This window comes from Lagenorhynchus albirostris, chromosome 2, assembly GCF_949774975.1.
Source record: "Lagenorhynchus albirostris chromosome 2, mLagAlb1.1, whole genome shotgun sequence".
Lineage (NCBI taxonomy): Eukaryota > Metazoa > Chordata > Mammalia > Artiodactyla > Delphinidae > Lagenorhynchus > Lagenorhynchus albirostris.
Genome location: NC_083096.1, coordinates 71,515,563 through 71,538,657, shown reverse-complemented (window position 1 = coordinate 71,538,657; position 23,095 = coordinate 71,515,563). Strand labels below are relative to the sequence as shown.

At 43.1% G+C, this 23,095-nt stretch overlaps 1 non-coding gene across 1 annotated transcript; it reads right to left on the bottom strand.

The window, feature by feature from the left end:
* Positions 1-1,880: 1,880 nt before the first annotated feature.
* Positions 1,881-1,954, bottom strand: TRNAR-UCU (transfer RNA arginine (anticodon UCU)). Its single transcript has one exon. It is a non-coding gene; the product is annotated as a tRNA-Arg (tRNA).
* Positions 1,955-23,095: the final 21,141 nt, after the last annotated feature.

The window sequence follows — 23,095 nt, the reverse complement described above, 5'->3', positions numbered from 1 at the left end:
TAGAACTACACGTAAGGAGCAGGCCACATTCCACCCTGATCAAACACTTGAACAAATCTCAATGTACTGCCTACTTGGGCACATTCCCTCCCAGTTCCCACAATTTCATAAAAACTACATTCCTAGAAAGCTTCTAGAATTGAGAAAACCTTAGAGTAGGCCATGATGAACCTGTACTCTTACCCCAAACTTTAACAGTGACAGAGGAACAACGCTCTTACTTTTCAAAACTGTTACTGTTGAGCAGCACAATTTTAATAGAATGATGCAGGGGCGGGGGGGCTAGAAAGATGTAGGTAGTATTCTGAATTAAGGCGGAAAACTCTGATATGCCCCTTCTCTAAACCTCCTCCCTACATGCCCTCCCGCCACGCACCCCCATCCAGACACACAGACCAATTTCCTTTCAGGCCTGATCTTTAAGCAAAAATATCTAGGATAAACAGAGCTAAAAATGGGCTCCAGAAGGGCTGCCCAGGGATTTCAGGTCCACACCAGTATCCTCCAAAGGGCATATCCATGGGGCTGGTAGGAAAGAGTTAACATTTGAATTGGTGTTCTACCAAAGTAACTCAGGAAGGTAAAGCTGTGTTGGTTCTTACTGCAAGAATCCTAAGTCCCTTTAAAGTACCAGACTACTTCAAAAGAATTTCAGGAGTTTCAACTTGCTACAAACATGCGTGTGTCCTAAAGGCTTAAAAAACATCAGTCTCCTTCCAGGGCCCTCCAGTCTGCCCTATCAATTCCCCACCTCTTGGCATGGTTTGGATTCTCCTCTCTCAGCCCGCCCCAGCTTCCTTAGAGCAGGAGTGCACGGCTGGCTGTGTCCTCTGGTCGCCCGTCCAGAGTCCCGTGTGGGAGAGATGCTGACTCCCCAGCAGTCAGGAGGAGAGGTGTGTCTTCTCAGGTTTCCTGAGTTCACCTGAGGTAGAGGTCAGTTCCTGGCTTGGGTGGCTCCCTCTAGCTAATAGACTAGAGGCTGCAATGTGAAAGGGAGAGCCGGACCAGCCCAAAGTAGAAAACCAATCTGACCGAGCTCCCAATCTTGCTGAATATGGCCCATTAGATGAGATAGGGAAAGACAGCAGAAGTGGATGCAGGGTGAGAGAGGTGGTGAGAAAAGGGCTTGTTGGAAACCAGGAATTATGAAAATAACATTCAGATACAAACTTCCAACTTTGTCCTGCAATCAGGAAAGGCTGCAAACTTTTCACAGTAAAGAGCATTTAAGACCTTGACTTTCTTGTACAAGTTTGTTTGCTGCTGGTAATTAGCATGCTGTTGTGTAGTTTATTCCACTGAGACAAAGAGCAATGATTACATCTCACCTTGTAGATGAGGAAGTGAGTGATGAACATTAGCACAAAAAGCCCACCCTTTGGAATACAAAAGTATAGCCAACAAAGACAGCACAAGAAATCATCCTCTGCATGACCCCATCCATCTCCTGACCCACCTTGGTCAAGGTGATTGTCACCTTGGAGCACAACTGGACCTTTCCTCATCAGCATATGGGACGATCTGCCTTTTTGTTTTCTCGGAGGTAAAGGGATGGAACCATAGTGGTTCCAAAACCTATGGCCAGGCGTCTCCATCCCTCTGTGCCAATGATTTTTCTATGAAGCAAAGGATTCAAAGGCTGTGTCAGTCAGGCTGAGCAGGGAGATGCAGCAGACATCTGAGCCTTCATTAGACAATGAAAATTAGTAAGGGAGGAACAGAGAAAGAACAAAGAGGGAGGAGACAGAAAAAGAGGGGAGGTCCAGGATTCCCAAGGAAAGGGGTTTCCTTTCTCTTCCCAGAGCCCCCAGGAAGGAATAAATATAATTATCGACCTAGCATGACAGCATACAAAATAAAAGAGGCACCTGCCAGGTGACCATCTCTGCCGGGACTCGAACCCGGAACCTCTGGATTAGAAGTCCAGCGCGCTCGTCCATTGCGCCACAGAGACCTCACCACACACACAGCATCAGCACCAGAACTGAAAAAGCACATACCTTCTGCATCACCGAGCCATCTCAGCATCCTGCTCTCTGAGCGGTGGGGGGACAGGGACAGCTGGAAAATCTGGAGTGGAGATCTACCAGCCGGCTCCATCAAAGCTTTTCTCAATACCGTGGGTCCTGGGGTCCTCAGAGGATTGGAGAAATGTGAAGGTGGTCATTCTCCCAGTCCCAGAATCTCTGATGGAGTAGGACAGAGCTACAGCCTTTGCTCTTCTTTCCTCTCCATCCCTAAGGGAGGATAGGGAGAATGCCTTTCTATTCTCATGCTAATTAAGCAGAGCGCACCCAGCCCAGCGGAGAAAACTGAAGCCTTCTCTACCTCCACCCCTCTCCCTCGCTGTGGTTTCATCCCATTCCAGCTATTCTCAGACAGGGGCTGGGCAAAGCTGGGAGATTCAGGAAAACCCTCGATCCCTGAGACAAAGGAGCTGCCTCCGTAAAGAAACAGTGTGAACGGCAGCAGCGGCTAGCAGGGAAGCTGGGCTCCAGGGGACTGGTCCAGTTCTCAGCTTTGAGAGCTGTATCTGTCGAGTCTGGGGAAGAGGTAACGGGAGTCTGATATGACGTTCCTTTAGCATCTTCACTAGAATTAAGGATGGGAGTGGAGTCGAGCAGCAGTGAATGTGTGTGTATGTGTGTGTGTGTGTGTGAGAGAGAGAGAGAGAGAGAGAGAGAGAGAGAGAGAGAGAGAGAAAGTGAGAGGGAGGGAGGGAGGGCACACACAGGGAAGAGGGTGAGAGTGGCAGCTCTGTAATGAAATACAGATGGTCTTCAAGCAGCCCTCCACGAATACCTGCTTCCCTTCCCCCACCTTCCCCGACTCCAAGTCTGCCTTTCTTTCCTCCAAAGACTGTCTCATTTAAAGAATGAGGATTTCTCAGCTGTCCGGGCTTGCTAGAGGTGTCCCAGGACAATCAAACTGACCATCTCTCCACAACTATACATAAAGACCTCCATACCCAGCCCAGACCCAATAACACAGTTCCCATTTTTAAAAGCTTCCTAGAGAAGACAATGCCATAATCACTGTTTCCACTATGCCAGTCCTTCTGAAAGTCTAATCTAAGCCCTTCTTACCTCATCTTCAGCTCATTTTATCTTATTTGATTCCCAGATACATCAGGGGACAATGCATTGATCTAAAGACTTTGATTCAGTGTTCAGGACCGTACTCCCACTCAAAAGGTTGCAATAAGAGCAAAGCGCTGGCTCAGATTCCCCTCGTGCTCCCTCAGTGTGTTCTTCTTAGGGCCCACGGCTCTGGGCACTGCCAACTGACTCCGATTATAACTCCAGATCTAGGTGATGGCCAAGTGAAGAACAATATGACAATATGAATGGCTTCAATTAGAGGAATCTTTAAGGGCTCTTCTAACTCTCAGACTACATCCTAGTGCAATATCTCACACCTCCCTACCTGTTCCTATAGCCCCAACGATGGGATCTGGGAGAGAACGGACCAAGGTGATTCAGTCAGGCTGGGATGCAAGGGGAAGACTCTTAACACCTGGGGAAAAACAGCCACTCCAATCAAGCCTGCCTTCCATCTAGGACCTAGAGATAGGAGCTCAGAAAAGTGAAACAGATTATGCAGATTACAAATCTAAAGCAAGGAGGCTCATTATAGGCCGTTCTTAATACATTTACCCTAGACAACTCCAAGAACCTGACACACAGAACTCCATGCTGGCCAGAGACTGTATTACTTTGAGTGGCTAGTAGCAAGGTGCTAGTCAAGGAATTCACCAGGAGATCCATGTGCCTGTGAAGGGAAGCTCAACCCTTAGGCCCGCCATGAACCCCTTGGGCACAAGGAATGGGAAAGCCTAGGTTCTCAGGGTACTTTGCACCAGGCTCTGTCCATGTTCTCTGAGACACGACACACATCCTTTGCTCTTCATAACGATATAGCCCTATACCCAAGAAATCTATCAGTCCCAAGTTCTGCCCAAAGCTTCACTACCCTAAGAGATCATGTGTTCTCCACAACCTGAATGAAGAGCCCCAGCTCTCCAACTCCCTCCAGGACCTTCATTCGCTGTTCGTCATGTTCTCAGTTGGGGCTGGGGATACAATGATGAGAGATAATAATGACATGGTCCCGCCCTCAAGGATCCTGTAGGCAAATTCTAATCTAGGAACTACTCTGAAAGACTTACAGGAAAAGATGGAATCAGTCTTATTAGCCACCAAATAAGGTGTCAATTTTCCAAGTTCACACCAAGACCGTAACTCTGGAAACAGAAAGATCCAGCTTCAGTAGCAAGCTGTGCAGCTTACTTGCTTCAAAACCCTGGGAAAATGACTTATCTTCTCTATCTTCCATTTCCTCCTTATAAACTGAGGGCAGTTAAAAAATGCTGTTGAGAAAGATGATCTGAGACTTCATGGTACATGCCGTTGTCCCCTTCCTTCCTCTGTCCCATGAGTTATAATTCTTGACTATCTTGCCTGGATTGCCTCCTTCCTCTCAAATACCCTTCCTTTATTTTTCCTTCACCCCCCACAGCAATTTCTCCATTCTAGCAAAAAACCCACCCCTCCTCAACAAGAGTCTTTCCAGGACCCCTTATACTTACAATCTATATCAATAAAAATACCCTTGCACTTTGTCCAAGGATTTTTATCAAATAAGGAATGTCCCTCTGACATCTGTTATTTCACTTTACATCCATAAATTAGATAAAGCTTCCTGATAAGTGTGAATACTGTCTCTCAACTAGGTTTTTAACTTAAAAATAAGAAGGGAAACAATCAAAGAAAGTGATAGTTTTTAAAGGGGCAGGAAAGATAAGGTTAAGCCATTCAAAATGATTAAAGAGAGTACATCTTTTTTCTTCTTTTAAACTAGGTATGTCATTTGTGTTTATGTAAACCCTTAAGAAGATGAGTACATTCTCCTTCCAAAAGAAATTTTGTACTGATTGAATTCTCCAAAGATCTGTGACTCAAGCATTACTCATGCTTCTAACTGAATACCACCCTTTGACCCCACAGACACACTGGTGATGCTCATACATTATTTCATTCACAAAGTGTTGCTGGGATACATATGATAAATGCCAAAATAAATTCTCCCATTGGCCCGGAAACAAATACAATTAAATCCCACATCCTACTGTGGTCCTGCTGACAGCTTCCCTAAAGGTACTTATACCAACGAGTCCATGTTTTAAATACGAAGAGATATTAGATGGAGTAAGACAGTGTAATAGTCATTTGGATAGCACAGCCATTAAACACTATACTTTCATCTTTCAGTCCCCACAATGTTCCAAACCTTATTCATTCACATCTATGTGGACACATCCTCCAGAAGTGGTTTCCATATACCATTTTCTAGTGTCCCTAATGACTAAAAGCTCCCTCTTACTTTTTCACCCCTACAAGTCAGCCCACCTCATTCCTCCTGTCAGCACCTCCCAGAGAGGTTGAGAAACGTGTTTTGCAAGGTCAGGCCTGTGGGGCTAGGCCCATTCTGCAGAAGTAACAGACGCTCAGCTCCTAACTCCCTATCCCTTAAAGGGCAGCAGGGACATATCCATAAGGCTGGCAAAAGGCCTTGAGTTCTTTTCCAGATACTGCATCCTTTTGGGGCCTTGCTCCATGTCATTTGTCTATTCCTCTCATGCATTTTTCTAACCCATGATAATAAAGCATTTATATTCCTAAAGCCTTCTATTTCCTTCCTTCTTCAGTCAAGGAGCTTGACAAGATTGCTTGTTCCATCCTCATCTTTTTCCTGTTATCTAAGCAGAAAGAAGTGAGTTAATCCAGATAATAATTGAGCCTGAGATCAAGCCAAAGAAGGACAAATACTGAACAAATTTTGCTTTAATCATCGCATCCAACTTTCAGAAACCATTCCAGGTCTAGCCCGGTCCCATTGGGTTACCCAGCCCTCTCAAGCTTCCCCAAAGGTAGACCTAGAACAAACCTATCTTGACAATGGGCTGGACTTCCAATGACTAGTCAAGGTCACAATGGAGTCCACACAAGGTCAACCTCCTACGGGAGTCTAAATAATGCCAAAGAATCTGGAGATAGAATATCCCTTTCCTGGTTGCCTCTATCTCCCATCTTTCTCAACCTTCTCTAGGAAACTGTCTAAAAGTTCAAGAGGGCATGTCTCCAAGGATATGAATTCTCTGTTTGGTCAAAAAAGATGAGGCAGCTAGCAGTGTCTAACAAAAGAAGAGGAAGTGAGTCGATATGTCCCACCAAATCTTTCTGGGAATTTGCTGGAAAATGTTCCCCCCCAAATGAATTAATTTCTGGTATTTCCTCTAGTTCAACGCCTTTTCTTCTTTTTAAAATCCAGGGTCTCGTAGACATAGAGAATGGATTGAGGACACAGGGAGGGGGAAGGGTAAGCTGGGACGAAGTGGGAGAGTAGTATGAACATATATACACTACCAAATGTAAAATAGATAGCTAGTGGGAAGCAGCCACATAGGACAGGGAGATCAGCTCGGTGTTTTGTGACCACCTAGAGGATAGGGAGGGTGGGAGGGAGATGCAAGAGGGAGGAGATATGGGGATATATGTATATGTATGGCTGATTCACTTTGCTATACAGCAGAAACTAACACACCACTGTAAAGCAGTTATACTCCAATAAAAATGTTAAAAAAGTTTTTTTTTTAATTTAATAAAATAAAATCCAGTGTCTCTATGCCTCCGTTGCTAACCCCAAGCCATCCCCTTCTTGTGTGTTCAGTAGTAACTCCCCCATTGTGTTTTCTTACAGTTTCTTCTCATCATCTCCATCAATTTCTCCTTCTTCCTCAGGGTACATCAACCTTAGTCATTTCCTGATTTAAAATGTCCCTTCCCCCTCTGCCCACACCACTCCTCAGTCATGTTCATTTCACTTCTTCCCACATTCTGCAGTTGACATTCCCCAATCCTTTCCCACCCAGTCCCTATCCCCTGCAAGGCTCAATTTCTTGGCCATTTTCCTACCTGTTCTCATCTGCACTTGGATTCATCTATTCTAAGGACTATTGCCCAAACTCACTGTGCCTGGTCTCTCCCAGATTCAGCCCACTGCTCCTCTCTGTCTCTGTCCCCGTAGCCACCACCCTGAAGACTTTCTGAGTTTCGCAGGCCCCCAAGCTCCTCGACCCTCACCCTCAATCATAATACTCTGTCACTTGGTTCCAGAGTCTTGGTATTGTCTTTCCTTCATCCTCAGGCTTTTTCTTCCTCTAGATTTCATTCCCCAGATCTCTTTATTTCCCTCCCATCTTTTCAGCCCAGATCTCTTCTCCTTCTTAAATCTTCAGTCTATAGTACCTGTTCTGAATCTCCTCCTACCCAGTCCATACGGTGCCAGATTTCTGAGGGTTGTCCAGAATGACTTGCCGGTCCTTCCCTTCTTCACCATGTTCACCTCCAGACATCCTGGAATCTTCCAGTCTCTACAACACACCTGTGTCTCTTTTACTTCTTTGCCTGGGACTCCGTGCACCACTGGCTTTAAAACTGAGAGACCCTGAATAGGGCCCTGCTAATCCCCACAGCATTGAGTTACCAGAGGGATGGGCTGGCAACCAGGATCCTTAATCTTCACAGTGACCATGGGGCCCTTGGTCCTTAAACGGGCAGATGCTCTAGGACAGAGGCTGAAGAATTAGAAGATGGATCCTTAAAAGGCCAATTATTCTGTAGTCATTGGCCAAGGGATTCAAGAACCTTGGATTTGCCTAATACTAGGAGTAAACTGAGCTTCCTTTCTCTTTCGCCTACCTCAGCTCCACTTCCCTTTCAGCCTGGAAGGAACCTTGAGGTGAACACAATAAAGCAGGCTCCACAATGGCCAGACAAAAAAGGTATTCATCTTTTACAATGCATCGGTTTAATTAAACAAAAAAGTACAACCATGAAAGTTTCAATCCCAGGAACTAAACTTGTTCTTACATAAGGACCTTCTGTTTGACAAACCATAGCAACATCTATATACAGTTTATCCTTACACAGCAGTTCATCACTGCCTACAGAGGATTGGGCCTTCTAAAGTCTGTCCTAAAGAGTGTTCAGTCCCCACAATGAAAGCAAGGTTAAGGGAAAGCATTTTACCTTGAGTAAGCCAGTTAATCTCCTTCAGGACCAGCTTCTCCTCCTTTAAAAGGTGGTAGCTGAATTTTCAAGGTCCTTCCTCATGCTACCTGTCTACGATTCTAAGAAACATTATTAACAGTAGTCATAATGATGATAAAAGGTTTTGGAATTCTTTATCTCATTTTATCATCAGAACAGACCCTAGATTGTGGAAAAAGTGATTATCGTTATCCTCCTTTTACAAAGAAAAACTTTGATCAAAGACATTACGTGGCTTGGGACTTCCCTGGTGGCGCAGTGGTTAAGAATCCGCCTGCCAACGCAGAGGACAAGGGCTCGAGCCCTGGTTCAGGAAGATCCCACATGCCATGGAACAACTAAGCCCGTGCACCACAACTACTGAGACTGCGTGCCACAGCTACTGAAGCCAGTGTGCCTAGAGCCCGTGCTCCGCAAAAGAAGCCACCACAGTGAGAAGCCTGCGCACTGCAACGAAGCATAGCCCCACGCACAGCAACAAAGACCCAATGCAGCCAAAAATAAATAACACAACCTTTTAAAACAAAAAGACATTAAGTGGCTTGCCCAAAGTCACTCAGCTCAGAAGCGGTGGGGCAGAAGAGCCACCAGTGCCGTGTTCTGATTTCTGCCACTGCTCCAGCCAGCTGTCCACAGAAGAGATCTGCTGATAGGCATGGGCTGCCCGTAAGATTTGTCCCAGGAAGTGAGATTCTGAGACCTTTCCCCGCCTTTGCATACACAGGGTGGTGGCCCAGGGAAGGACAGAAGGGCCAGGCAGGTCTGGAAAGAGCCACAGGGCGGGGGAAGAGGCTATGGTGCTTAGAAGACAGACAGCAGCATTGGGTAAGGCAGCTCTCTACGGGCTCCCCTCTAGTGGCTCACTCCCCTTTCAGTTACTTTAAGTGAAAACACAGGAAACATTTATCTGATATCCAGATAAATAAAATAACCTGCCCAAGATCAGTCAACTAGTCATTCACAAAGCTGGCACTCAATTCTAGGTTTTCTGACTCCTACTTTAGTGCAAAAATGTAGGAGTCAGAAAACATCAAACACCTTTTAATGAAATACATCAAATAACAGGTAAGCGAGAAAAGCATTTTAACAGATTCAATCCTTAGATCAAATACAGCGCTCATTCATCAGATACAATTTTTTTTTAATGTTTTTCCTTGTGCTGAGAACTCTCAGGATTTGCTCTCTTAACAACTTTCTTAGATAACGCACAGCAGTGATAAACTTCAGTGCCCTTTTTATTCTATTATAGTGTCACCAATTCACTCTTGAGTCTTCAATATCGTCCCTGTGCAGTGCGTGTGGGGAAGGGGAGGGAAGACCAACATGCTTAGTATTCCGTCTTAACTGATAAATTAAAAAATCAAAAGTATTGGATAAACTCTTCCCAGAATTACTGAAGGCTCAAAATAGAAAAAGAGTTTAAAATAATTGTCTCCATTTTTAACCTTATGCATCAGTTGAATTTTTACCACATGCTCTTATGACACGAATAAATTAAAAAAAAACTGATTTGAAGATTAAATTGATAATGCTAAGTGGGCGCATGCTTGCTCTTTATTTTCTCTATTTCTGTAGTCTGTAATTTTTGTCAACCCTCTCCATCCGTAATTACATAGATTAGTAAACTCATGACCATAGAAATTAAATTACTCACCCAAAATTACAAAAATAGACTCACCATAATGGTCTAATTGGAAAACTACAGACTTTAAAGTCAGGATTGACCAAGGTTTGAATCTCAGTTCTGCAACTTACTATGGGATGATGGGCACCGAAGGGCACCTAAATGTACCTCTCTGAGGTTTGCATTACTCATTTGATTTTTTAGATGCACACAAGTAATAATGCCATGTAAGGTCATTATAAGGAATAAATGAAATAAAGGATGAGAAAATCCTTAGTAGACTAGTGCCAGGTAGTCTCCATTTTTACAGAGAAGAGCTTATACCCAGGGTTTTTCCCTTATCCCCGACCCATGCCACGATTGACTTCAATGTAGCTAACGTGAAAATGTTCTCACTAGAGTCACTAATGGCTCCCTAATCGTCAGATTCAATAGTCTCACTTCACCTTTCTGCAGCATTTCACGCTAGTGACCACACCTCTGTTCTCGAAAATGTTCGCTCCTCTGGTTTCTGTGACACACACTACTCTCTTCTAATTTGCCTCCTACTTCTTGCCCCCCACCCCTTTTCAGTCTCCTTCACTAGCCCCTCCTCTTCCTTCTTAAATATCAGTGTTCCACAGAGCAGCGTTTATCAGAGTGCCAGTCAGAATGTTAGCAGCGTTTTCATATTATTAAATAGAAGAGAAAAGAAATGATGGGACAGGAAGAGACAGGACAAAATAAAAAAGAAAATATCAGAGGGCATCACCTTCTAATAAGACCATGTACTGGTTCATAAAATTTTGTTTTAGTTACATGTACATGGATTTGTGTGGGCTTGTATGTTCTGGGGCACAATAAAAATTAACTTTTTCTGTGAGCTGTGGTCAAAAATACTCTCCCAAAGTGTGCCTTGCTCTCTTCTCATATTTTCACCCTGAACGATCTTAAATAGCACCATACCACATACTACCAACTACGAGCTAAACATTCCCATACCCATATCTCAAAGCCAGACATCTCACCTGAAAGCCAGATTGGTGTATTTGGCTGCCTTGAAACAGCCATCCCTATGTGACTCAGAGGCATCTCAATTGTAAAATGTACAAATCTGAACTTACAGTTCCCCATAAATCTCCTGCTCTTCATAATCCACCAATCTAGCTAATGTTAGTGCCATCCACCTACTCATTTATCCATTTATTGATTTCGCAAACCCACAAACATGTACTATATACCAAGAAAGTGCTAAGCATTGGAGACACAGAGATCATGAAGATACCATACCTGCCCTGGATAGAGTCACAGTCAGAAACAAAATAAACAGAATCATAAAACAAAAAAGTTGCCCAGGGCTTGCCGGGTGGGGCAGTGGTTGAGAGTCCGCCTGCCGATGCAGGGGACACAGGTTCGTGCCCCGGTCCGGGAAGATCCCACATGCCACGGAGCGGCTGGGCCCGTGAGCCATGGCTGCTGAGGCTGCGCGTCCGGAGCCTGTGCTCCACAACGGGTGAGGCCACAACAGCGAGAGGCCCGCGTACCGCAAAAAAAAAAAAAAAAAAAAAAAGTTGCCCAACTGTAGAAGTAGGTCCAGCGTCCTACAGTATCAAAGAATATGGGCAAACTAATCCAGGCTGCAGAACCTGAGAAAGTTTTCTAGAGCTGCAGACCTAACCTGAGGTTTAAAGTAAGAACAGTTGTGAATCTGAGCCAAAGAGGTTAGAGTGGGAAGACGGCATGCATATGTGTGTGCGTGCGTGTGCGGTGTGTGTGTATGTGTGTGTTGGGGAAACAGAGAAAGAAAGGCATTCTAAGGAGAGGGGACAGCACAAACAATGATATAGCTCTGTGTAAGATACTACAAGAAATGAGGGGTTGCTTAAGTCCAAAGTCTCAGGCAGGGAGTTACAAAGAACGTGGCCAGAAAGACCACATCCTGGAAACATTCATATGTCATGTTAAAGGCCTTCGATTTTCATCCTGCAGCAGATGCAGAGGCAGTGACGGACGAGTTTTAAGTGAGGGAGAACTATGATTTGATTTGCATTTAAGATAGATCATTCGGGATGCGGCATGGTGGATAATTTCAAGAGGTCACAGTGAGGAGGCTTTGGCAGTCATCAAGGTAAGTTATGATGGAGATCTGGACCCCAGTAATAGAAGAGATTACACAACAGTAAATTGACAGGAGAAGACTGATTTGCCATAAAGAGTACTGAGGAGAAAGAACTGGTCATCCATTCACTTAAGCTGGAAACATGGAGACTGTCAAGGCTCCTTCCCTCACCTTTATCCTCCAAATTTAATCAGCTACTGAGTTCTAGCAATTCTGCCTCTTCTCTAGCTCTCAAATCTATCCCTCACTTTCCATTCTCATCGCTTTTAGTTCATCCTTTGTAACCAGGGCAATTTAAAAATTTTAATAACCCATCTCTTGTCTACCTGCAACCCTCCCTGTGCCCCTTCTACCCATCTGCCATACCACCACCAAGAGCAATTGTGATTTTTCTGGAAGGCGAAACCCCTCAATGTTTCTCCATGGCCTAGAGAAGAGCCTAAAGGCCATTTATGATCTGATCTCTCCTCCCCTTTTCAATGCATTTACTAATATTCCCCACCCCTACCCTCATGTTGTGCCATGCCAAAGTACTTACAGTTCCCTAAAATAGAAACAAAATAAACCAGAATGAAAAACCTGTTCCAATCCCATGCTAACATGCTTTGGGATGCAATGCTTCCTCTTTCTGGAAGGCCCTTCCCTTCTCCCCACCCTCACCTCTGCCTGGAGAACTGCTCCTCCTGCTTGAAGATTCAACTCCATCACCTCATTTTCTATCATATCTTCCCTGACCTCCCCCATAGCCCTAAGCAGACTGGATCACACCCATCTTCACACAACCCTGTGCAGATGGCTACTGGAGCACCAAGCACACTGTACTGCAATCAGTTTTGTGCAGGTCTCTCTCCGACCAGATGGTGAGCAACTGTGTTCCTTCTACTTCATCGGTCCAGCAGTGTCTGGCACATGGGAGTTGCTCAACATATGTTTGCTGGGTAAAAAAAAAAAAAAAAAGAATAGACAAACAAACTGACTAGAACTGGTCTCTGTCCCACCCAGAAATTATCCCATAATACTACTATAATTCTTTTTATAATGGAAATATTAGATGGAAACCCTTAAAATGAGTCCTAAGAACTGGAGACTTTTTCTGCTGTTCTACCTCAAAGCGGTAGTTGGAACTTTCTCCAGAGCTCCAGTTTTTATATCCAGTCTATTGAATATTTATTAGATGGGTTTCCAGAAGCTTAAAACAACATAGTTTATACAAAACTAACCTCCCTCCATCCCAAAATACTACACCCCACAGAAAGATTCTCCTGCCTCCACTATTTCTTTCCAGGGTTCAGCATTTTCCAAGTCAATCACTCAAACCCGCAAACTGAGAGCGGCCCCTGCCTTCTCCCTCTCGGCCTTTACATCATCAACACCGAACACAGAGCCTCCTTTCCGTTCCCAGCGCCATCACCCTAGCTCAGGACTGTGACTTTGCTCTTGGATTTCTATAATCATCTTTGGATAACCTCTTTAAAATAAGCTTTTAAAATTACCTTAAATCTGAAAATCTCACTCCCACCCCAAAAATAATAATTTTCCAAGTTTTATATGTGTCTGAATAATAGGATCACTCATCAAGTATGTCCTATGTGCCAGGCACTATTCAAAGCACTTTAAATAGATTAATTTATTTAAGCCTCACATCACACAACCCTAGGACACATGTACTCTTATTATCTCTATTTTCCATTCAAGGAGAATGAAATATTGAGAGGTTAAGCATCTTGCCCGAGGTCACACAGCCAGCAAGTAGCTATTCATTTACTTAAACACATTTTCACATATGTTATATGTGAAATATAACATATGCAAAAATATCGTTTTAGTCCTTTCTCTTATTTTACACAAAAGGGATAACAGTATGTGTATTTTCTTTGTATTTGCTCTTAACAATACATCCTGGTTATCTTTCCATGTTGGTACGTATAAATTCACCTCATTCTTTGTTATATGTTATTACAAAGTATGGCTATAGCATAATTTATTTGACCAATTCACTGTTGATGGATATTCAGGCTGTTTTCCATTTTTCACTACTGTAAACAATGACGTGATTCCTATGTACATAAATCATGGTACTCATGTGAATAGATTTATAGCACAGATTGGTGGAAATAGCACTGCTGGTATTTCCATTTTTAATTTTGATACATTCTGCCAAAATATCTCCAAAAAAAACTGCACCGATTTACATTCTCACTAACAATATATAAAGGTGCCCGTTCTTCCAAACGCTTGGCAAGTTGGATATTATCCATCATTTTAATTTTTAACAATCTAGGGTCTCTTTGTTGCTTTAACTTGCATTTCTCAAAATTCACATGCAGTAGACCATCTTTTCAGATGTTTATTGGACAGCTATACTTGTTCTGAAAATTCCTACTCATGCCCTTTGTCCAATTTTCTATTGAATTGTTTGGCTTTTACGTGTGTTTATTAAATATTCTACATATTGTCAATTTAATACTTTGTTATATATGTTGTAAATAAAATTATCCCAATCTGTAACTTACTTTTAAATTTTGCCTACAGTGTCTACAATTATATCAATTTTCAAAAATCTTGCAGTAACCTACTATATAGCACAAGGAACTCTCCTCAATATTCTGTAATAACCTAAATGGGAAAAGAATTTGAAAAAGAATAGATATATGTATATATATAACCAAATCACTTTGGTTATTCAATCACATAACATTCTGCTACAAAAATTTTTCCCACTGACATTGGGCTAAAGATAAAACTTTTCAGTGTCTGGTTTTCACATCCTACCTTCTCAAATTTGGTTTCAAGCCACCTCACCAAATTTATTTCCCTTTATTCTTATCCACAAAGTTTTTCAAACAAACTAGTGTACTTGACTGTATCCTAAATAATCCTTCATTACCTGTGCTAGGCATGCTTTGCAATTAGGAGAGAACAAAAGCAGATACATCTTTTGTCTACACATCTTTAGTCTGAAGCACTGGCATTGTGGGTCTATCCAAGGTCCATCACTACCCTTTGGCAAGGCAAGAATGGGTGTATTTTCTCTTATTAACTTAAAAAGCTCTGATGTTGAGGGTAAAAAAGAGGGGATTTCTATGATTAAATAACCTATGGCAACATACCGCTCTTTCAGCATTCCTAGGCCAGAGAACTTGGTGTTAAACAAGGCAACAGATAATGGGATCTGAAACTTGAAGAAGCCTTACTGGCATCCAAACTCATAACATTCAGCATACATTTCTTACAGAATCTCTGACTGATGAGATGAATATTAGAAAGGAATCAGGACAGGTTAGAAGAACTGAGATAATACTACCTGAAGAGAAAAGACTGAAGTTAACCTGAAAAATGCTGTATGTATGTGTTCAAAACTCAGAGGAGCTGGGAGCCAGTTCAGCTGAGAAGCTGGGAAGAGGCTGCATTACAGCAAAGCAACCACAGCGAGGGAGCAGAGGACCAGGAATGGTGAGGGGTCAGGGTGGCCACACGAGGGTAGCAGAGAGCAGGCTAAACAGAAACGCTGTGGGTAAGAGTGAACAAGTTATTGGAACCGAACATCTAGACCCAAGAAGTACTTTCTATTCAGACAATGAGCACAGAGGAAAATTGTATGGTACACACAGGCAGAACAGAGAAACATCCCTCACACATCTGCTCTAAGGTGAAGGGGCACAGAGAAAGGTAACTAACATGGATTGAGTTCTTAGCTAGGAGTTTTGCAGAAATGTCTTCATTTAACCTTCACAACAAGGTGGAAAACAACAATGTGGAATATTCAACAAGTGAAAAGACTGATCTCAAATAAAAGAAGTGGCATGGCTGGTATTTAAGCCCAGGACAGTCCAACTTCAAAAGTCATCCTTTGTCCTGCACTGTTTCTACAAGGAGTCAGGAATAGCTCCTTGCAGCTGGACCCTAGAGCCTGTTTAACTTCCTTAGAGCCAGACACGCAGCCTTTCCCGGCCTCCTTCGTCCACACCATCACTAGCCAGGGCTCCATGTGACTGTAGAAAGAACACCCTAATGTACCTGCCTCGGCATCTGGCTTCATTCACCACAAGAAGAGCAGCAGCAATGGTCAGCCTGACAGGTGGTGAGAGGTAGTGGGGACAGTAGTCCACAAGGAAGCCCTGGGACTGGACTCTGGTGGCGAATCTCATCAAGTGTCACCTGGCAAGGGAATACTCCTCGAGTGGTAGCAAGCTCTGGAATTTTAGGGCTTAAAAAGGTCTTAGGACCAACATGGACCACAAGTGATCATGAGTTAGCCAAGAAGACAGATTTAAAGTCAAGGATAGCAGAAAAATATACAGGAGAGCCTGGAATAGTATCTTCATGTCCAACTCATAACCATCAGCCATGGCCTTACCTACTGGGACCTGTTCTGAACTCAACTATCTAAGAGAAATCAGAGAAGACGTTCTGAAATGAGAAAGGAAAGGGCAGAAGGTTAAGAATTAGGACACTCCACCTGATATATAGGAGGCTGAGGGGCAATTTAATAACAGTCTTGAAGGCTCTAGAGGGACATTACACAGATGCTAGGAAAGAGAAAGAGATGTCTTCTTTCGTGAACCAGAGGGAAAAACCTTAAATGACAGTGGGAGGTTCTTGATTGTAAAATCAACGGGTAGAATCAAAGAATGTGGACACTCTTCTCCAAATGTGATGGATAGAGTTCTCTTTCATGCGTTCATTCAAACAACACTTAATAAGCACCGATTATGTGCCAAGCATTCTTATGTGCAATATCCCTTCTGTTTCTGACAACACAACTTGACAGAAAAATTGACAGGGTTTCTTTCCTCGCGAAGTTTACATCTACTGGGAGAAGGAGTACAGACAACAAATAAACCAAAGATAAATTATTAAGAAGATAGCAGAAACTGCTAACTGATTACAAGGGAATGAGAAGGCTTCTCTGAAGAGGCGATATTTTAAGCTGAGATGTGCAAGAAAGGCCAGCTTTGCATAGAGCAGAGAGGGAAGATTCCAGATCAGGAAGGCCAGCCAGTGCAAAGGATTAGGGTGGGCATGAGCTTGGTGTGTTAGAGATACAAAAGGAAGAATAGTGTGGGAGGGGTAGGGTGGCCAAAAAGTAACATGAGGTCAGAGGCATAGGCAAGGGCCAGACTGCATAGGGTTTTATGAACAAGGTTAGCAATCGCTGGAGAGGAAGAGTCAAGGAAATTCTGTGTTGAAAGACTCAGTGATATTTTTTGGTTTTAAAACTTAACACAAAGACTATTTACAGACACAGTTCTCTCAGGAGTCAGTCAGCCCCTTATGAGGAGACACAAGCTGTGGTGTGTTGCTTCTCGGGAATGTCAGGACCTAGGCATCATTTGGAAGCACTTATTAACAGTGAGGTCAGGAATCTTCATTATTACCCTATGGAACAAGAATCTCCTGGGTACCTGTATTATTTTTAACCACTGCCCCCATATAATTCCTACGATCAGGCACGGATGGATATACTGGGTTTCTGGATGACCAAGGACTCCACCAGTTAATGTGTGCCTTGTAGGAAGTTACCACATCTCCTGAGCCTCATTTTCTTCATCTGTAAACTGGGAATAATAATACCGACAAGACACGGGGCCGTGTGTGAAGGCTGAATGATATAGCATGAGCAAAGTGCCAAGCACATCGTAAGCACTCCATGAATGCTGAAGGAATAAATACATGTGTGAATATGTGTCACCCTTCAGCAACCACAAGGAATTGGTTCCAGGCCCCCACCCCCACCCCCACCCCCAGGATACCAAATCTGCAGATGCTCGAGTCCCTTACAATTGGCACTCTGTATCGTCAGGTCCCACATCCTCCAACAAAGAGGGCTGACTACACGTATTGAAAAAAATCCACGTGTAAGTGGACCAGTGCAGTTCAAACTCGTGTTGTTCAAGAGTCAACTGTATATGAACCCCATGCATGAATGAAAAGCTAAATATATACATTCAATTCATTCTTTGCAATCCTTTCTGTTTCGAGTCTGCAGTACTCCTTACCACCAGCAGAGAGCCCAGGATCTCAGAGAGAATGGAGGTGAGATCCTGGACCAGAAACCAACGTCTGCCCTCTGCCTCCTGCCTAGCCTTTCTTCTTCCCTCTCGTTCAACTGGCCTAGCTATTCTGACTCATCGGCACCTCTACCCCTTCCCACTGCTACCTTCCCCTAAAACAGAAAAGAGCACGCTCAGCTTTCCTCCCACTCCAGCCTGCCCTGGAGATGATCCCAGCTCCTTGCCAGGGAGATGGTCTAAGTAACAGGTGCCCCTGAATGCAGGCTGTTTCTGCCAGGAACTGCCTAACAAGACCAACCTCATCTGAGTTTGTCTGGAACTTTTCCAATTTTAACACTGAAAGTCCTGGCAATTGCCTCTGGCAAGCAGGGACAGTTGGTCATGGTACCTAACCCCTTTCTCTATACAACTTTACATTGCTGTGCACCACTGTTTGGGTCTGTATATGCTCTACAGCACTGTCTACACTATATATTGATGTCTGGGTCCTACAACAGTATCCTGGGGTTATCTTCACCCTACCCATAGGATCAGACAAGACCACACTCGGTGGGTCCTAGTCAAGGTCATGGAACTGGATGTGTGGTCCCCAGAAGGGTCAGGCTTCTGAATCAAATGATGTGCCTCCTCCAGTACATCCATCCACCACTGCCAGAGTTATCGCTCTAAAATGCAAATGTGGCAGTGGCATTTCCCTGCTTAAAACCCTTCAATGACTGCTCGTCTGCAGAATAAAGAGCAATCTCGAGCATAAATTCCCTTCACAATCTAGCCACAACAGACTATAGTCTGCTTTGCCTGCTTTCCTGCTTTTGTATATGCTGTTCCCTTTTGCAATACCTTTCATCCTTTTTATACGTGACCAACTCCTAGTCACCTTAAGGTTTTCCATAAATTTAATCCCTGCCCCTTCCCTGATTCTATGATGCCTTATATATAATTGTACTGTAGCGTTTATCACATGGTGTAGTAATTATATGTTTGCCTATCTTTCCTACTGGACTATGAGTTCCTTGAAGGTAAATTTCATGACTTATCTTTGTATTCTCTAGAGGCCAACACTAGACATAACATTTTTTAACATTCACTCCTACTTTATGATTCTAAAAAGTAAGCTATTACTGCCAGATTGGTCTTCGTCATCATGAACTTTGCATCCCTGAATGTTATCCTGACCCTTGCATTATTCCTTGCAGATAAAGTGAGGCTCAACAAACAGGGTGGGATTGGGGATGGGGTAAGAGCATCCACTGATCATCTTGTTTTGTCATTATAAAAATAAAACCTGGGCTTATAGTTTTTTTTTATAGATTGCAACAAAACAGCTGTGTCAAAACACCCACTTTCAACTAGCATTGTGCACTGCACATAAAAACTCAATAAACTATAAATGAATGAATGAATGAAAGATCAGGGATCTATTCTGGACAAATGATTTTTTGTGTTCTTATACTGGAGTGTGACTATAAAATGACAAAAATCCTGTTTGACTTTGTTTGTATTAACAAACTGATCAGAATGCCACTGCTCAGAAATTTTCTAGAACTCCTCTTCAGAAACTGCCCTAAGAACCAACATATTAGTCAACCTATAAGCCATTTACTATTACTTTACAGCCAAATCTTGTTTTTGCATTACCCAACATGAACCACCACTTATCGAAAAGGCTTGGATCCCAAAGACTTTGGCTATTTTCAAAATTAAAAGCTAACCTCCAAGGATAAAAATTTTCCACAATTGAAGATATGCAAAAGGAAGTGGAAGGCTCTAAGTCAACTCCAAGAATTACAAAATGTATCTTGAATAAGTGGATGAAAATATGTGTACATGTGTATTAGACTCATTCACCTAATTTGGGACACATTGTATCTATATGAACACATACAAACGTACAGGAAGTATACCAATGAAATCAGTGTGCCCATGCTTCTGGAAAAAAAAATCGGTTGATTAAGCCTATGTGTTTGTAAACATATCATTTCAGTTTAATTCAGCAGAATTAACTGAGAATCTACTATTTTTCTGTTTCTACACTAAGCACCGGGAATAACAACATTCATAAAATATTATTCCTGCCCTCAATGAGCTCACAGTTAGAAGAGAAAAACATGTAGACAAACTCTCGTAACACAGTGAAAACAGTGTAACAGTGGAAGGATATATACAATATCGTGGTAGCACCTAGCAAGGAGTGATTAACTCTGTGCAGAAGGCTTCACAGAGGCAACGACACCTAATCAAAGTTTGGATGAATAAACACAAAAGTTTCATCAAGCTTAATGACATGGGCAATCCAGGTATAGACAATAGTATGTGCAAAGACACTGAGGCATGAAACGACATACTGTGTTTGGGAAATTACAAGCCATTGGATGTCGGTGGAACACGGAAGGTAAGGGGAGGGATGCGGAGATATTTTGTTGGAGAGGCTGCAGATACCCATGTAACTGAAATGTGTATTTTTGTTTGCAGATGATTATGTGTGTCTACTGTCTTTCCAAAATACATCAATCAGCCTGTAGCTGAAACAACAGTGGCACACATATTTATTACATGATTTTATTTTTGCCTGAATGCATCACAAAAAATCCCCCAGGTCTCTGCTCATATTCGTTCTATTTCCCTGTTATGCTCTCACCTTTTACTCACTTCCCTCCATTTGCTATCTTGCTCCTTTTCCCCTTGTATTGTCTCCCCCCGTATCGATCTGAGTCTATCTACAGTCTCATAGGTCATCCTCCTTTCTAATGTCAAGCAACTTCCCTTCTCTCCTTTAGAACAAAGCTCAAATGACCTCTTCTCTAACATGCCTCCCTGGCTAAGTCTAGTGGTTAAACATTGAGGCTGTGTAGTAAGACAAATCTGTCTTTGAAACCTGTGTCTCTCATTCACCATCTTTGTGATTTTGTGCCATCATTTGGCTTCTCCAGGCCTTGCTGTCCTCACCTGTAAAATAGGGGTGAGGCATCCTCTGCACCAGGAGCTAGTGAATATTAAAAGGGATAATAAATGTAAAGAGCTTAGCATAGAACCTGGCACACCCTTAGCCTTTAACAGTCATTGTTAATCGTAAATTCAAATTGTCTAGAGGGCCTCAAGCCTAAGTCGTGCATATATACGGTGATTTCATTGGTAGGTATTTATTTTGACTCTAAGTGCTTTCCTGATACACAGTGGGAGGCAGGGCAGCTGTGCTGCAAAACTCCAATGGGAACAATGCCCCCAGGGGTACCGTAAGCCTGGGGAGGAGAAGGAGGCTTTTCCTTTTGGTTGGTTTCTTTCCACAGTTTGATTAGTTTAACTCTATAAATACATTACTTTAATGTTTTAAAGTGGCAGTGGGGTTTCTGGGCAGGGAGAATTTGGGCCTTTTTGTTGGTCTGTTTGGTTTCTATCTTGTACCACTATTTTTTTTTTAAACGTAACTAATAATACACTTTCAAGAAACTCAGTATTTTAGAAGTTATTCTAGTCAGAATTCGGATTTTAGGAAAAGATGGATCAGAAAGTATTTGTTAGCAGAAAGAGAGATGACCATCAACAGTGGATTTGGATGCACTATTTACAAATTACATAATCTCATCAAACCTTTATTTCCTCGTATCTGTAAGGCAGCTGATAATTCCAACCACATTAGGGTACTTTCCGGTACCTGAATGACATACTGTGCATGTAAAGGACCCAGTGCAAAGTCTGGCATACAACGGATTCCCAAAAAATGGTACCTGTGATCATTTTTATGATGTGCAAGTTGCTGTCCTAAATTGGTGGCTTATAACAGGTTAGAATTAAGATGTGGCTTAAAATTAACAATTAAATTGGGGTTGGTATTAGGATTAGTAGAGTCTGTAATAGCTTAGGGTTAGGGTTGAAATTAGAATTCAATTAAGGTTAGAATTAAAACACGTACAAAGGTTATTATTAAGGATAGGGTTAATTAAAACTGTATAATAGAAACAAGAAGCCGTATGAGGAATCCTGGTTTAGTTGGGTGGAAAATTAAAGGGGAAAGCAAATACGGAAACCTGTATAGAATTTACTGATAAAGAAAAAGTCATACAGAGGCGAAGGGTTAGAGGGCAAAGCAGAACGGAGGCAGGCTTCTGAGATTTTTCCTTCAGGTGCTGTCATCCCCCTCCTAGATGAATATGTAGTATTCACCCTACTCAGGCCGAGTTCCTGCCCTCCCCACTCCCTGAGAGGAGGCGCGTGGGGAAAGGAATGCCCAGGGCCCACACAGCTGCACAGCCCAGCACCAGTGCCAGCACCACATTCCTCAACCCTCGCCACCCAGGCTGCTGCTGAGTGGATGGGGGCACCCAGGAGCCAGAACTCGCCTTCTCTCCACTCCCCTTCACTGTTCCCCCCAGTTTTCAGTGTGGTGACCAGTTCTTTAATCCCACAGACAACCTACTCCAGACTTCGTGCAAGTCTCTGGGAAACACAGCTTGTATGTCATAGCATTTTAGAGTGCAAAGTAACCATAGAGATGACAAAGCAACATGGATACTCTTATTTTACCTGTTTTCGGGAGGAGGATAATCCTTGCAGGTCAGGCTTTCTTTGTAAAATTCTTTTCCTAGTGAAAAGGGTGCCTGTAAGATGCTGGGTGCACAGAGACAAAGGGCATTAGAGCGATTATAGGTAATGAGTTATTCCAAATGGAGACATCTGCCTCTGTAGGAGACACTACCCTTTCACTCTGAGATACGCAGAAGTGGAAATTCCTCAAAGAGGACAATGCTGGAGAGTAATGATTCTCCTTATTCCTCCTGCCCCCAAGAGGATATCTGCCTCCTTTATCCAATACCTTAAGCCCTCTACCACATCCCCGTGTGAACACAGAAAGTCACCTAACTTCTCTGAGTTTCATTTTCCTCATCTGTTCAACAAGGGGTATTAATTAGGTAATCCTGAAGGTCCCTTACAATTCTAATACTCTTTTATCCTATAATTCCAAAAGCCAATGACTGCTTCCTATTCCCAGGGCCTAAAGTACTGCCAAACTGATGCTAATGATGCAGAAAAGGGAAGGAGCCAGTAGGAAAAGAGCATTCCAGAGCCTCATTTGCTTGCTCTTAATACTCTCTCTCCACAAAAGCTCTCGCCCTCTCCTCCCACCCTTGGTTCTCATCCCAGTGCAGTTACCGTAGAGGGTGGGGACAGACCAGCAGAGTCGTTAGAGGATTAAAGGACAGGCAGAAGGGGATCACGGCAGAGTAGCAGGTGGAAAAGGGGATTAGTTACA